The sequence below is a fragment of the Lampetra planeri genome, chromosome 47, assembly GCF_965212315.1.
Source record: "Lampetra planeri chromosome 47, kcLamPlan1.2.h2, whole genome shotgun sequence".
Classification (NCBI taxonomy): Eukaryota; Metazoa; Chordata; class Hyperoartia; order Petromyzontiformes; family Petromyzontidae; genus Lampetra; species Lampetra planeri.
In genome coordinates this window covers 9,167,688-9,183,932 of record NC_136153.1, presented here as the reverse complement: position 1 = coordinate 9,183,932, position 16,245 = coordinate 9,167,688, and the positions used below count along the sequence as shown (strand labels likewise).

The 16,245-nt window shown below is 49.9% G+C and overlaps 1 protein-coding gene across 5 annotated transcripts in view; it reads right to left on the bottom strand.

Annotated features, from left to right (window-relative positions):
* MAP3K7 (mitogen-activated protein kinase kinase kinase 7) overlaps nt 1–2,168 on the bottom strand; it is a 30,493-nt gene extending 28,325 nt beyond the window's left edge. For 3 of the 5 annotated variants that reach the window (XM_078615332.1, XM_078615330.1, XM_078615334.1), the window contains exon 1: nt 1,805–2,168. The gene's annotated coding sequence lies outside the window, so the exon portion shown is untranslated. Of the gene's footprint in view, nt 1–1,600; nt 1,723–1,804 lie in introns of those variants that run through there. The other 2 variants (XM_078615335.1, XM_078615333.1) reach the window with 2 other exon arrangements.
* Nucleotides 2,169–16,245: the final 14,077 nt, after the last annotated feature.

Here is a 16,245-nt window from a genome sequence, read left to right as displayed (position 1 = left end):
CCAGAGTAGTGAAGTATGGTCAATTATCATTATCAGAGTTTCTTCTTTTTGTTTGCTTTTTTGACTACTTGTGTTGTGGATATTGCAAACATGATGCCTTGAATAAAGGTGTCAGTTTTGTACCAGTTTAAAAGGGTAAAAACCTACTACTATGGTCAATCTTTCAAACCGACACGGCGTTTGGGGAGGGCCCTCTTTCTCGTATCCAGGAAAAGCAGTGGATTGGCCAAAGGGCAGGAGTGGAAGGGTAGGAGGAGTGGAAGGGCAGGGTGAGTGGAAGGGCAGGAGGGGTGGAAGGGCAGGAGTAGTGCAAGGGCAGGAGTGGAAGGGCAGGAGGGGTGGGAAGGGCAGGGTGAGTGGAAGGGCAGGAGGAGTGCAAGGGCAGGGTGAGTGGAAGGGCAGGAGGGGTGGAAGGGCAGGAGGGGTGGAAGAGCAGGAGGGGTGGAAGGGCAGGAGGGGTGGAAGGGCAGGAGGAGTGCAAGGGCAGGGTGAGTGGAAGGGCAGGAGGGGTGGAAGGGCAGGAGGGGTGGAAGAGCAGGAGGGGTGGAAGGGCAGGAGGGGTGGAAGGGCAGGAGGAGTGCAAGGGCAGGGTGAGTGGAAGGGCAGGGTGGGTGGAAGGGCAGGAGGAGTGGAAGGGCAGGAGGAGTGGAAAGGCAGGAGGGGTGGAAGGGCAGGGTGAGTGGAAGGGCAGGAGGGGTGGAAGGGCAGGGTGAGTGGAAAGGCAGGAGGGGTGGAAGGGCAGGGTGAGTGGAAGGGCAGGAAGAGTGGAAGGGCAGGAGAAGTGGAAGGGCAGGAGGGGTGGAAGGGCAGGGTGAGTGGAAGGGCAGGAGGGGTGGAAGGGCAGGAGGAGTGCAAGGGCAGGAGGGGTGGAAGGGCAGGGTGAGTGGAAGGGCAGGAGGAGTGGAAGGGCAGGAAGGGTGGAAGGGCAGGGTGAGTGGAAGGGCAGGAGGAGTGGAAGGGCAGGAAGGGTGGAAGGGCAGGGTGAGTGGAAGGGCAGGAGGGGTGGAAGGGCAGGAGTAGTGCAAGGGCAGGAGTGGAAGGGCAGGAGGGGTGGAAGGGCAGGAGGGGTGCAAGGGCAGGAGGGGTGGAAGGGCAGGGTGAGTGGAAGGCCAGGAGGGGTGGAAGGGCAGGAGTAGTGAAATGGCAGGAGGGGTGGAAGGGCAGGGTGAGTACAAGGGCAGGAGGGGTGGAAGGGCAGGGTGAGTGGAAGGGCAGGAGGAGTGGAAGGGCAGGGTGAGTGGAAGGGCAGGAGGAGTGAAAGGGCAGGAGGGGTGGAAGGGCAGGGTGAGTACAAGGGCAGGAGGGGTGGAAGGGCAGGAGGGGTGGAAGGGCAGGGTGAGTGGAAGGGCAGGAGTGGTGGAAGGGCAGGGTGAGTGGAAGAGGCATAGCAGCTTAGAGTTCTGGTGACTGCAGGAATTCATATTCTTGGGTCGATGGGGTCAAAGAAAATAACAAGACACTGCGACGTTTCGACCGCAACACAAGCGGTCGTCTCCAGGAAAAGGGGAAAAGGGGGAGAGGAGGAAGACGACCGCTTGTGTTGCGATCGAAACGTCGCATTTTTTTGTTATTTTCTTCGACCCCATCGACGTGGCTTTACCTAAACACCCAAGAATGTGAAGAGGTATCGGCAGCTGTCACATGAACCAGTGACCAGTGAGTGACCCTCGGGGCTCGGGGTCACGTCGGCAAGGAGCTCGGGGCTCGGGACGCGCCCCCCACCCGCCTCCTCCGCTCCTTCCCACGCGAGCCCCCCACGGCCCCCCAGAGCCCCCCTTTCCCCGTGCACGCGAGAGACACTGACGGGTGGCGACGGGCTGATTGCTGTGATCGTTGTCGTCCCGAGCCGCCGCAACCACCGCCACTGCCGCCGTCACCACCGCCACCAACCACCACCACCACCACTGCCGTCACCACCACCACTGCCGTCACCACCACCACTGCCGTCACCACCACCACTGCCGTCACCACCACCACTGCCGTCACCACCACCACTGCCGTCACCACCACCACTGCCGTCACCACCACCACTGCCGTCACCACCACCACTGCCGTCACCACCACCACTGCCAACCACCACCACCGCCGTCACCACCACCACCACCGTCGCTGTTCCGCGCCGCTCCCCATGCACACGGTGGTGATGCTGGTGGTGGAGGAAGGGGCCGGGGGTTGGGTGGGGGGCCGCTTCCGCTTCCGGTTTGCGTGACGTCATCCACCCCCCGTGCTCCCCTGTCGGCCATCTTGCTAGGGGCCTCGTGCACGCGAAGGCGCCGCGCGGCATCGAAGGGAGCGTGGCAGGTGCTGGTGGTGGTCGTGGTGCTGGTGGTGGTCGTGGTGCTGGTGGTGGTGGTCGTGGTGCTGGTGGTGCTGGTGGTGGTGGTGCTGGTGGTGGTCGTGGTGCTGGTGGTGGTGGTCGTGGCGCTGGTGGTGGTGGTCGTGGTGCTGGTGGTGCTGGTGGTGGTGGTGGTGGTCGTGGCGCTGGTGCTGGTCGTGGTGCTGGTGGTGGTGGTCGTGGCGCTGGGGCTGGTCGTGGTGCTGGTGGTGGTGGTGGTCGTGGCGCTGGTGGTGGTCGTGGCGCTGGTGGTGGTCGTGGCGCTGGTGGTGCTGGTGGTGGTGGTTGTGGTGCTGGTGCTGGTCGTGGTGCTGGTGGTGCTGGTGGTGGTGGTCGTGGCGCTGGTGCTGGTCGTGGTGCTGGTGGTGGTGGTCGTGGCGCTGGTGCTGGTCGTGGTGCTGGTGGTGGTGGTCGTGGTACTGGTGCTGGTCGTGGTGCTGGTGGTGGTGGTCGTGGTGCTGGTGCTGGTCGTGGTGCTGGTGGTGCTGGTGGTGGTGGTCGTGGTGCTGGTGGTGGTGGTCGTGGTGCTGGTGGTGCTGGTGGTGGTGCTGGTGGTGGTGGTCGTGGCGCTGGTGGTGGTCGTGGCGCTGGTGGTGGTGGTCGTGGTGCTGGTGCTGGTGGTCGTGGTGCTGGTGCTGGTCGTGGTGCTGGTGGTGGTGGTCGTGGTGCTGGTGCTGGTCGTGGTGGTCGTGGTGCTGGTCGTGGTGCTGGTGGTGCTGGTGCTGGTGCTGGTCGTGGTGCTGGTGGTGCTGGTGGTGGTCGTGGCGCTGGTGCTGGTCGTGGTGCTGGGGGGGGGGGGTCTGCGATCCCGCTAGGGTGGTGGCGGGATTGTTGTGGGTGGGTGCGATTGTTGTGGGTGGGATTGTTGTTGGTGAGATTGCTGTGGCTGGGCTTGTTGTGGCAGGGATTGTTGTTTGTGGGTGGGTGATTGTTCGGCCACGTAAAACAGGATCGAGAAGCCCTCTTCATTCTCACCGGTAAGCTGAAGTGCTCCAAATACAGTTTTGTGAAGAGTATGAAAATCATAATGTACACTTTTCACCCAGAGGTCGCAAGGCGCTGATGACAGCTATCAATAATCCCCCTCCCGTTGTAAAGCAACGGGTTATCGATTAGAAACAGGGTTTGCTGGCTGGCTGGACGGACGACGGTCACGTCCCTGCAGGCTGCGAGGACACCATGTACTACTGTACTATCATTATCGGTGTTCCAGACCAAGGACATCACGGGGGTTAATTTATACGAGCAAACTCCGCAACTGGGTTTGCCTTCCTAGACTTAATCAGCACTCAGGGCACCTTAAACATCCTGCTGCTGCGGGGTTAGGGGTCACTCCGGGGAAGAGCGGCACCTGCTGAATCGCGCGCGTGGCAGCGCACGCATCGGTGGGGCAGATTCAGCACCCACGGTGGGTGGTGAGGTTGGCTCACCCACCGGTGGGTACGCACACGGTGGGTGAGGTTGGCTCACCCACCGGTGGATACACACACGGTGGGTGAGTTTGTGCGTATCCACCGGTGGTGGGTGAGCCAACCTCATGACATGGAAAAGCACATGGGAAATACAGCATCAGCAGAATCAACAACTGCAGCGACAGAACTGACAGCTACAGCAGCAGTAAGCTGGACACTGGAGCGAGCTGTAAGTACAGAAAACCTACAGTTCATGTTTACTTCACAATGTTCAGCTATTTCACTGCAGTGATTAAAATTTGTTCAAGTAACATAAGTGCAGTTTCCTCCCTCTTGCCTTTTTTCTGATGGCGCGCACCATCACATGGCGCGCACCATCACATGGCGCGCACCATCACATGGCGCGCACCATCACATGGCGCGCACCATCACATGGCGCGCACCATCACATGGCGCGCACCATCACATGGCGCGCACCATCACATGGCGCGCACCATCACATGGCGCGCACCATCACATGGCGCGCACCATCACATGGCGCGCACCATCAGAAAAAAAGCAGCAGAACTCCTGGACGGGGACAGCCGCAGAAGCCAGGATGCAGCCCAGCCATCTCCACCCTCAGCAGGACATCCAAGTGAAGCTTGAGTGATGACCTCACACTGAAGGTCGTCGGAGAAGATGCGTTTCGCGAACAAGGACTCTGTGGACCGTGTGCGTGTGTCAGGATTAAATGGGACCATAGGCGTGAATGATGTTTTGGTTTTATGCCTTTGTGGTTGTGCGTCTCAGGTGTGCAACTGTTTGAGGTGCTGCTCACATCTTCCTTTTATGTGTCCGACTGTTTGCATTTACAGTGGCATGTAATTTTGTGTCGATGAAATGAAAAAAAATGCGAGTTTTGCATCCCTCTTTTTATATTTGCTGAAGCAAATTAGGTAAACCATAATGTATACATGGGTCACCATGCGGACTTCTAAAATTAATTACAAAATGGAAAGTTTTCATACAGTTTGGGAAATACAAACCCCTACACTTTATATAGGACTCGTGTGGTTTTATCAAACATACAAATGGTGCACTTAAAGAATAAAGTTTAATCTAAAATAAGACATCAGAATGCAATATTTTGTATATACTCAAATAATCAAGTTTACTATGAATAAGTAATATTTAAAAACACTTTTTAAAAAACACGCTTTAATGAAATGTACCGTACTAGTAATGGAAGAACTCCACGACTCCAGGAAGTGGCTCCGAAGCTTGCCATGACGTAAGGGACCCTGGTGATTTACAGCCAACGTTAGTTGAGCGTGACCCAAGCCGAAACATAACATAAATAATGTTTTTAAATATATGTTTTAATGATATAATATAGTAGTGGCATCAGTATGACAGGTATACCAAGTTTGCAGTCGATACCACATTGGGAAGTGGGTAAACATTGAGTTACAATATTTGAGGATACGACAACAAGAACAACAACAGAGTGAGTTAAATAAAAGCGTGGAAAAATTGACAATAAAAAGTTCACATCTGAATACAATGGTATGGCATGCACTGACTGCATTTTTATTTTAATGTGTAAACACTCGAAGTATCAAGCTGAAGAAGGAAAAGGACATCACAACACAATGGGCTTGTGTGCACTGAATCAAGGTGTGTACAAGATCGGACATTGAAAGAAAGATGTTTAAAGTTAAATAGGACATGAACACACTCATCCGCAGCTATGATAACATCGGCCTTGCTTCAGCCACTGGATAAAGTATTACACAAAAACAATCGAGTCAAAACGAAATAAGACATCGGGACAACAGTCGTGAGTGCTCTATTGAAAGTTTAATATAAGATCTGACACTTCACAGAATCAAAAAAAGAAATACAGCATCATAATACACAAACGTAGCTTAATAACATCCGAAATTTTTTAACTTTTTTAAAGGCATAAAAACTTTTGCACAGCGAATCAACATATTTGTCTCTAGTGTTAGAACAGACTGACATTAAACCTCATGGGGAAAAAACCCCTTTTGCTCCATTAACTGCGAGTTTTAAAGTTGAAATAAAAGCGGGCATCAGCATACACCTTACACTTAGCTATGATAAACACATGTAGAGGCATCAAAGACATTTGTTTGCATAGCGAATCAACACAGCCGTCTCGTCTGGTGTCAAAACTGACATTAAATAAAAAATTTGTTTCGTTAACCGCGCGGGTTTTTCTGTTAAAGTTGAAACAGAAGTGGACATTGACACATCTCGAGGAGTTGTAAGGCAGCGCTTGCTTGCCGGCCACCCGAGGAGGAGATCCACGTGGCTTGCTTCCCCTGGCGGGCGAGCACGCGTGGAGGGGTTGTGTTCAAGCCCCCCCCCCATCACTTCATGGGCGGAGTCGTCGCTCCTGCCGTGACCAGGGCCGGATGAGGGCACGGGGCCTCAGGGGCAGCAAGCACAGGGGGGCCCTCCACCAGCTGGAGGGCCTCCAGGGATGAAGTGAAAAGTTGTTTTATTTTGTGAATGCTGAATTTTATTTGTTGTTAGCCGTGTAAAAATAAATTGGATTTTTCTTTAACTTTGTTTTCCTTTTGAAAGTATTACTGGGGGGCTCACAGTACCTTGCAGCCCAGGGACCCACCACTCGCTCTCAAGAGTCTGTCTCGGCTCCCGCGTGCGAGACGTTTGTAATCTGCGCAAGATGCGAGCTCCTTTCCTCACTCGGGGGAGGGGTGGTGGGGAGGTGGTTCCTCGCGGGGCTCCACACTGATTGCTTCCCACATTTTGTTTCGTCTGCAAACACAAAAAATGGGACGAAATCTGCCTCGACACAAGTTCAAGTTGGGGACCTTTTCTCCCGACTATGGCAGGACGACGAGCGCCCCCCATCCCCCAGGAGACATCGCCGGGCCAGGGTGAATGGCATTCGGAACGATACCAGTCTGGCTTTATTCGCTAAACGAGACCCCCCCCTAATAGTACTATCTCCGAGCGACATAGCCTGGCAGGGGGCGCTATGGTGCCACCCGACACCTGCGTTATACTCCGCCCATCATTCATTCCTCCTGCGGTCGATACAATTGGTAACACGAAGGTGAGAAGTCAACAGCGGTCCCATTCTTTGGCCCGTTATGCTAAAGAAAGGGACTTCCCATCACAGGCTTAGAGAGAACAGAGCTGACGCATGACAAGCTCGCTAACGCTTAGAAGACGGCTAACATCTGCAATGAACACCTGTTTCTGACAAAGCCACCGCTCTAGTGCTGGAGCTTCTCTCCAGGCACGCCGGCCACTTTCCTCAACAACTTAAAGGGCATTTTTAGAAACAAACAAAAAACTATTTTAAGATCTTACCAGGTAAGGCCCTCTGAGATATTATACAGCTCTTTTTCAGAAGCGACCTGGCCACACATGATAGCTCAACGAAGTGGCTTATCACGTGGAAATTGATATCAGCCAAATACTCTAAACGCGTGTTGAGCCTAAATGCGGAGTGAAAAACCACACGGCCACGGAGAGAGAAACATGCAAACTCCAAATAAAAAGGCGTCAGGGACGGGTTGGAACTCACGACCTCCTGTATACCAGGTGAGGTAGTTAACATCTCGCCAACGTGGTGCAGCACGAGGTTCCAGCGCAGATTTCCGGATGAAAACTCTCAATTGGCAAATTGTTATAATTACAGCCTCGGGATGAGCTTCACGTGTATCTTTTTCCCCGAATACTTTTCGGCTTAATTTCGGTCTTTGACATATTTTGTATTTTTAAAAACGCAACTGTTATAACTTTCATTGTTCACGAATTGTGATTTATTTTTATATTGTTTACCTTTACTGTAGTTCCCTTGGTGAATGCCCCCACCCCCCGTATTTTAACATTTCAAGGACTAATCCTCCTCCACCCCCTACCAAACCTCTCCTCTCTTGTTCGGTGCATCTGGAGTTCTCTTCCATCTTATTCCTGGCAGGGAATAGTCATGAAGTCAGCGTGACTACTAAGTTAGTATTCTCTGCAGAAGACGATAGCATGCGCATCATGAAGACCTCATGAGCAGTCGACTAGAACTGGCACGTGCACTGCCGGAAATGAATGGTTTCAGGGTTGGCTATGGACATTTCCAGAGATGACATTTCTACAGTTGGAAACGCATTCTCTTGGTGAGATATTCCCTTGTAATTATTGTTCAGATATTAAATATAAAACCCAACACCAAAACGAACATTTAACTCACCTGTCAATCCCGAATACTGTCGGCCAAAGTACACTGACAGCATCATCCACTGGTTCATACAATTATTTTCTTGCAACCAAATTCAGGGGGGAATGAGTTTATTGTGTATTATTCATTGTCATGATTAACAGGATCATGTAATATAAAAAGAACACGTCAAATATTTCACTTCAATTGATTCCATAATCAAATCGGTACCCCTTATCGACGCTTTGCTTTGGCCCGATGCATAAACACGTGCATCAGGGTGGATGTTTGCACAAAAAAAGCAGTGAATATCTACATTGTTAACTGCTGATATAAAAAATAGCCTCCTTATTCTACAGCGATAAATTGGAACTCCGAGCCAAAAGCCTCTCCGCATCATGGCTGGGTTAATGTGTCTGCACACGTAATTGTATCCCAACTGTACAACGTTCCAGGAAGGTTCTTCAGTCAACGCCAACTGAACTGGAAACCTCGGTGTTAAACGTGTCCAAGGTTTATTCATGTGACCAAGCATCAACCCATTATCCATCCCGTAAGTTTTGCAGGGGTGTTGATAAATATTCTTGAAAAAAAGAACATGGCACACACAATTTAAACATACGGCATACATTTAAATTGTGTTTTACATTCCACAGATAGTGAAAATGCTTTCACATAATTTCACGTTCGTATATAAAAATGTAAATTTAAATAAAAGATTACTCCATGAAAAATGAAATTCATATTTAATACAATTTAACATCTGAAATGTAGGTACTCCTTAGAACAAATGTAGCACAATCTTTGTTAAAAATATTATGAAAATGACCGGAGCACATCCAAGGCAATGATGTGCCTTTCCGCGAGTTCATGGTCAGCCGAGTTGGCAGCATTTATTTTACAATCAGCTCCAGTCCCGCATGGCAATGCGAGCTGCAACAACCCGACAGGTCGCGGAAGGAGTCACACGTCGTGTTCCTGTTAAGCCAGCGGTGTTCAGCAGACTCATGACGAACAGGGACATACCACAAGGGCTTCCCTTTACAAAGTACAAGCGGCAGATTAAGGGGTTAATGCGTTATGTTTGAGTCGGTTATGCAGAGTACTAGGCTATCTGTAAGAAAATGGAAATTCAATTTTTTTACAATGAAACTCATTTTTTTAAAGGTTACATTTTAAACAGCTTGTAAAAGGTTAAACGTTTAACATGGCATCGTTTACGGAAAAGGAAATGGCATGCATGCTTAATATTCACCAGCCTGTCATTTGAAGTGCGACAAAGAGAGAACGACATTTATGCAAAAATCGAGAATTCTCGTAACAAGTAACCGAGTGTTGTAAAAATATGAATGTTAAATAATTTTCCAAGTGCTTTTTTCACCCCCTTCTCGTTCAGGAATTGCTTTTGTTCATTCTTGACATTGTCGAATGTTATGGATGCAAATAAACAAAATTAACTTTCAAAATGCCAATGCTTGCACAAATGTTCTCGGCAAATAAAACCGTCTATGTTTAACGACCCGATTAAAGGTTCCTGAGATGTGAAATGCTCCAGATGACCCCAGGCACAAGCCTGGATACATAAACAATAGCCATATTTCCATAGTCTGTCAGAGAAGTAGATGTGTCGTGTTGATAAAGGCATAAAACATACATTTACACAAAATGCTTTTGATGCAATACTTTTTTTTATAAAGAGATGTTTTACAGTTCGGTTTGGCAAAAACAAAGCGAAGTCTACAAGACGGAAGTTACCATTGCAACTTTGTACACAACCCACGGCTATACCTGGAGAAAGTGAGGCATTGTTTCCCATGCCCAGTCGTAAGCAAAGCCAGGCTGGAGACATTGGCAGGACCTTGAATCCCCCCCCCCCCCATGACTTTATAAGCCGTGCTGCCCATGGCATAAAACGTGAGGAATTGGACCAATTCCGAGAGTCAGGAATGGGTCCAATTCCAGTGGAATCGTTCAAACCACACGGTGCGCGCACGACTGATTGGTCTTTTTTGTTAATTCAAACACGATTTAAACAACCACAGTTTCAAGCATGGGGTCGTTGAGCAGTGCATGGAAATCGAGCACGAGGCTCCTGGTGTACAGATCACACACGCACACACAGCACCCCGTTCTTGTCACAATGTGACAGTTGTTCCTCTCAGCCTCGCATCCACTTTATTCTTTGACTACGATTGTTTTTAGTGGATGCGATATGCATGAAGGCCGCTCAATGCCTTGTTGAGGACATACGAAAGAGTTTTTCCAATAACAGAGTTTGGCTTCTTTTAAAGCATCACATGTCAGTACACCGAGTAGTTGAACAAATGCGTACAGTTTTAGCCTGTGAATACTTTTAATAGCCCGTTCTCATGGCTTTTCGATTGCCCCTGAGAATGTGTATACTGCATATAGTGTAAGTTAAACGTTACGTATAAGATGCATTTAGACTGCGTTTCCACCGATCGAGTAATAACGTGGGACCGACTCAACTCATCACCTCTCCAGTCAATTGGCATTTCCTTACAACAATTCAATCGACTGGCCTCACGATGTTGACTTGGCAATTTCCATCACTGCTCGGGCAGGGCTGCCTCTCTCTCACGGACAACGTCCGTTGACTTCCCATCACCCAGCTCATTTTACTGATTCCCAGGGGATGATTGAGGGCGATGTGGAGGACATGGCTGAGATAACCTTGTCGAGGACTGCACAAGTGGAAACCCTGCTGCTTTAGCAGCCGAGCTGTATCACGACCATGTATCCATCACGATATGTCTAAAAAGTGACCAATGAAAAATGTTGAGGATGAAATGTTAAAAGTATGTAGACAGTCACACGACAAACTATGTTTCGTTGACTTTATGTAATTCAATGTCACACGGCATTATGTGGACAAATATACACGAGGCAGTCAAAATGTTTAGTAAATAGGACCCAACATCTTTTTGTAAAACTCGCCCACTTTTTCAGTGACACATACGGTTCCAGGCATACAAGGATGCCATCGATTGAACTGGTAAAACCAATTCTTACACTAACGATCAAATCGTGCATTTCACAGGCGATCGCCCATTATTTCTGCACATTTTATGCAAATTATGAGGTGAGTGGAGTGGGAAAAACGACAAATCATACAGAATTAACTATACAAACAGGACAGTAACATTTGAGGGGGGGGGAGTTGGGAATCCATGTGTGCCCAAATTGTGACAATTCATTTGCTCAGTACGGGGGTGAATTCGTATCCTCAGACTACTCCCCACAGTGATGATACATTCCGACACTAAACGGGGCTTCAAATTGTGCCCGATAGGTTGGCGCAAATTTCTAACATCTCACTACCGGATGACAATGGACTGCCTCCTGTGTATACGTATACACAGGCACTGTGACGATTCTATTCTGATGGCCTTTGTTGGGAAGAGGCAAAACCCCAAGCCCCAAGTGTTACAGTCGAAGAAACGGCGGCCAATGATGAACAGCCAAACCAACGCAGCATCACAAACGGATCAACCGGAAGAGCAGGAGCTTGGTGTGCCACGTGACAACTGCGTTCGCCTGCGTATCTCATTCCACAACCTTAATGCACAAACGCGTGTTACGACGCAAAATAACGTAACACATTGTCGTTCGATTAAGTACCACACCCCTGCGAAGGAAGTTATTCAAAGGCAGGATATTCACGATGGTCTGTGTTGCAATTAAAAAGCGGCAGAGGGTCCTGCATTGACAGCATCTCTTGGGAACGCACGTGCGCGCTTCGTGTGTTGTGGGGTCTGCAGTCAAGCGGCAACACAGGGGGACGCGGTGTGTGTTGGCTCTTTAACGCTGTCGGGGTAACGCGGACGCTTGGGACTTGATGCAATTTGAACTTGTATACTTCATGTATATAAGGGCCGCCGCCACGGTGGCTAGGAGATGTTAACTACCTCGCCTGGTATACAGGAGATCGTGGGTTCGATCCCGACCCTGACGTGGTTTTTTTTCTCTCTCTGGGTGGTCCGGGGTTTCCCTCCACATTTAGAAACATGCGTTTCAGATAATTTTGCTGCGACAAATGTCCAAATGACAAGACACGTTCCTGCGCTATCATTTGTGGCCAGGTCGCATTTTAGAAATAATTTCATACCTCAGTGGGCTTTGTTTGGGAAGATGGGGATGGTTGAGTTGTATCTGCAAGTGTTTGGGTGATTTGTTTACCTTGCTTGTACTTGGCACTGCTATCGTGTGTTTGTTCTGTTTGTTGTTGTAACGTTCTTACTCGCTCAGACTGGACATCTGTGAACAAGAGCTATATAGCTCATCGGATTCCTCCATTCAGATTCTGATGTCGTGGTAACGCGGACGCATTAACGAGCACGGGCCGCGGGCTCCGAGACGCATCACGAATGACCGGAGCCGTGTTTTGTACGATAATTTCCGAAAATTTGCCACAATCACCGAAAAATCCCACAGATTTAAAGCAGTTATAATTACGTTCGAGATGTCACAGACTTTACAAACACTTGCTTTCTCTCGTGGGACTCCACAGTTTATATTCTGTCCTAACAAGCACCGCAAGTGTTCAGTGACAGGGAATATTTGCAATGGAAGACGGAGTGGGGGGGCTGCTCTGTTTGCGACTTATAAGGGCTGCCACTCTTCGCCCCACGGAAGGACGGAAGGAACGCATTTCATGTTCTGAGAATCAGAACGAGGCGACAGGACGAACCTACCAAAGGTCTGGGATCGGTCGATCATAGTCATCGCTTGTCGTGGCTTGCGCAAAGCAATGCCTTCGTCCTCCACCAAGCACAGCAGCCATTAGCGGGCGTTCAAACACTCAAGAGGCTACGTTGAAAGGCCGCTTGCTGTGTTGATATTAAAACGGGCCTGATCCGACAGCGGTGTCGGTTCTGAACGCGCTCGCCGAGTGGTTTGTCAGGAATCTCTCCGCGTGGCAAAGCGAGCACGAGGCAGCCCCAAGTCCCAGGGCGTCTGTGGCCACGGCCCACTCGACTCCACTGGCTGTGAACAGTGAGTCGGGTATTAGAACTACGTCGTCACACCGCCAGGTTTCCCCGATGGTAACAGTGTGGGCCAGACTTAGTTTCTAAGACAAATAAGTGGAGGAGGGGGGAGGTTCCTTTTCCGCAATCAGGCGATCTCTGATTGGACGAGTTTTCACAGAAAGGCTTCTGGCCACAGCTAAACTAAAACTATTTTTTCTTTGACCAGCTTAAGACGCACTCAGCTACATTTAGCTCTTTTTCAGAAGCGAACTGATTATAAACGACAGCTCCTCAACGAAGTGGCTTATCATCGTGTGGAAATGTATCGCAGTCAAATACTCGAGACGCATGTTTCTAAATGTGGAGGGAAAAACCGGGGGACTCGAAAAAAATCCACGCACTCACGGGGAGAGAGAAGCAAACTCCCAATATACAGCAGCAGGCGTCAGGGTCGGGATCGAACCCACGGCCTCCTGCATACCAGGGGAAGTGGTTAACATCTCACAGCCACCGTGATGCTTTTGGGGCCACGGTACAAACGCGGTCGCTACCGCGGCACAAGAACGGAAACGTCGGTTCCAGGAGAGAAAGGCGCCTCAAAGCAGCCAGAGCACGTGCTATCGTCCAAGGTGAGAAATGCCTTGTAAAGGCTTGAAGCATATACACTTCAAAAGGATAACATAACAAATTATTTGTGTTTAGAAACACATACAAAAACTATTACATATATTAATAAATGTAATGTTACATTTGCTCAGTGCCATAATTACATTTCCTTGTTTCACAGGATGATAAGTTACCAATTATGATGTGACCTTTATAATTGCAATCAAGCATAGCGGCTCTTCCATTTAAGGTGCTAACTTGTAAACATTAGGGGGGGGGGGGGGGCAGAAATTAGTTCGGAATTTGAATACAATGACGATAATGAAGCTGTTATACTTTGCTTCGGAGGGACAGTGGAATCAACAGCGCACACCACAGGAGCATCAAGACGACACGTTGAGCCACCGCAGAGTCAGGGACGAGGATGCTTAAATGCACTTCTTCAATGCATTCAATCGCAAGTGATATTTACATGTGCAATATATAGTTTTTGCTTTTCAATACCTTAGTGTTACTTTGTAGTTAGTGCCTTTGGTTTTTTGTTGTTGAATTTTTTACAAATTTGTGGAAAAGCTGCATGCCATCATAACACTGAAACAAGAAGCTGTGCGTACAAAGCCACCGACAGACAGTTAGAAACTCATATGAGATAAACGTTCCGCTCTCCAATACGAGTCGATGCTCAACTCTCGGGGGGGGGGGGGAGGGGCGTCTGTTTAGAGACTCTGAAGGTAGAAATTGTCGTTTTACTCAACCCAGGCGAGAGCCAGCACACATCTCTTGCGAGGAACACTGGGGTATGAATACGACGTGCAGACCACGCAGCCCTGTTGCAGCCACTCGTGGAAGCCTCCACACCTCCTGGCGAGTGAAATGAGCGGGTTTCAAACTGGAATACCGTGGGCTGCCAGAAACAAACCCAGTCGTAAGCACGGACTACAACATTGTTGTTAAACAACAACGACAACATTGTTGTTGTTGTTAAACAAAAGAACGAGATACACGACGAAGGGTCCGCATCCGGGAAAGAGATGATCCCCACACGTCGCAGGCCGCACGGCGATTCATGACGACGCCGAGGTACGAGTGGCGTTTAGGAAGGGAGTGCCGTCCCCCCCGCTTCAGGCTCGACTCAAATGAAAAAGGACTCAATTTAAAAAGGACTCAATTTAAAAAGGACTCAAATGAAAAAGAACCCACCAATGTGGTTGGCGAACAGAACCGGGGGGGGGGGGGCGGGGGGCACTGACCGAATCCTGCGCTTCTCCAAACACGTTCCGGCACCAAATCTAAACCCGCTTCGCTGCTCGCCGACTTACTCGCAGAATGTTGCAACGTGGCGGGGGTCCACAAAAGACACCTCAAGAATAAACGTGGAGAAAGTTCGTGGGTTGGCGGAGAAACAAAGTCGGTGTTGTGGAAACGCCGTGGGATTTCGGTCGACCCAACCACGGAGAGGAGTTCACGAGTGACTTCACCCATCGCAATTCGTCGCGAGTGCCGAATGTGTGCAGGCCCCGTGTGGCCGTGCAGCCTGCAATGCCCAAGTGCAAGGGGCAGAGCTCACAAATGGCACGTACGAGTGGGTAAAGTGTTTTGTCGTGTTGACTGGCAGACCTGTTCACACTGCTTGATAAGACAATGCCCCATTGAAGATAGTTTACCAGTGAACAGATGCACTTCAACCGTACTTGGATATTTAATATTTAGAGAGACCTTTGATCATCCTTATTTGTTGGTCTCAACTTGCAAACACGAAGACATTTGACAATTAAAATGTGTTTTGTATCAAAGCAAATGTTGCCTTTGCCCATTTAAAATGTGCAGCTGTCAAACAGCGATGCGCGTTTTGACGGAGAATCTGTCCACGAGATGGCAGTGCCAGGTTTGCTGCTGCTGCTGCAGCTGCTGCTGCCCAGCGTGCTCATCACTCCCGCAGTGCTGCAGCGACGATGGGAGGAAAGCCACGGGGGGGGGGGGGGGGCAAACCACTCGCGTGGACCATCAAGCAGTGTTCGGATGGGGGCCCCATCAAGGGCCAGGAAATGTGGCGATCTGTATCACGCAGTACAGCAACGTAGAGGACCTACTACAAAAAGACAAAGATGCCCTGTATAGCCTTAACAGACTGTAGGGGTAAGTGCTGTTAGCGAGCACCTATGAAGGCCGGAACGGTACACGAGGGGGTGGGTGGCCAGCACCACGCACGACCGCCTTTGTCTCCCCAGTGGCGATGTTTACACATCGCACCAGGTACTCATTTAAGGCTGAGTCGACCTAGGGGAGGCCCAGGACCGGTTCAAATAATCTCCACCGGTATTGGCCGTGAGCGGGAATCACACCCGGGTCGCCGTGCGGTGGAAGGGGGCTTTCTAGCCAGCCCAGCTGCCATGTTGTGACAATGTAGGAAATCAAACACGCACTTCTCACACTGCGGCTACAAGCGAACTTGAAAAGTGAAAGTAAAGAACTCTTAAAAAGGGGTATTGTGGATAACCCGAGCTGCCTGTGATGCACCCTGATATTGGTGCTGTTGGCGAGTGTACGGATGTCTGCCAATGCGAGGGGGGCGAGTGCAGGTGACACTCACACGCCCCCAACGAGCACTTGAGCAAATCCTCGACAATGTTTACGAACGATTAACATCTTCACCCGGCAAGACCCGAGTCTTAGGACCTTTCAATCGAAAGACTAATAAGGAAACCG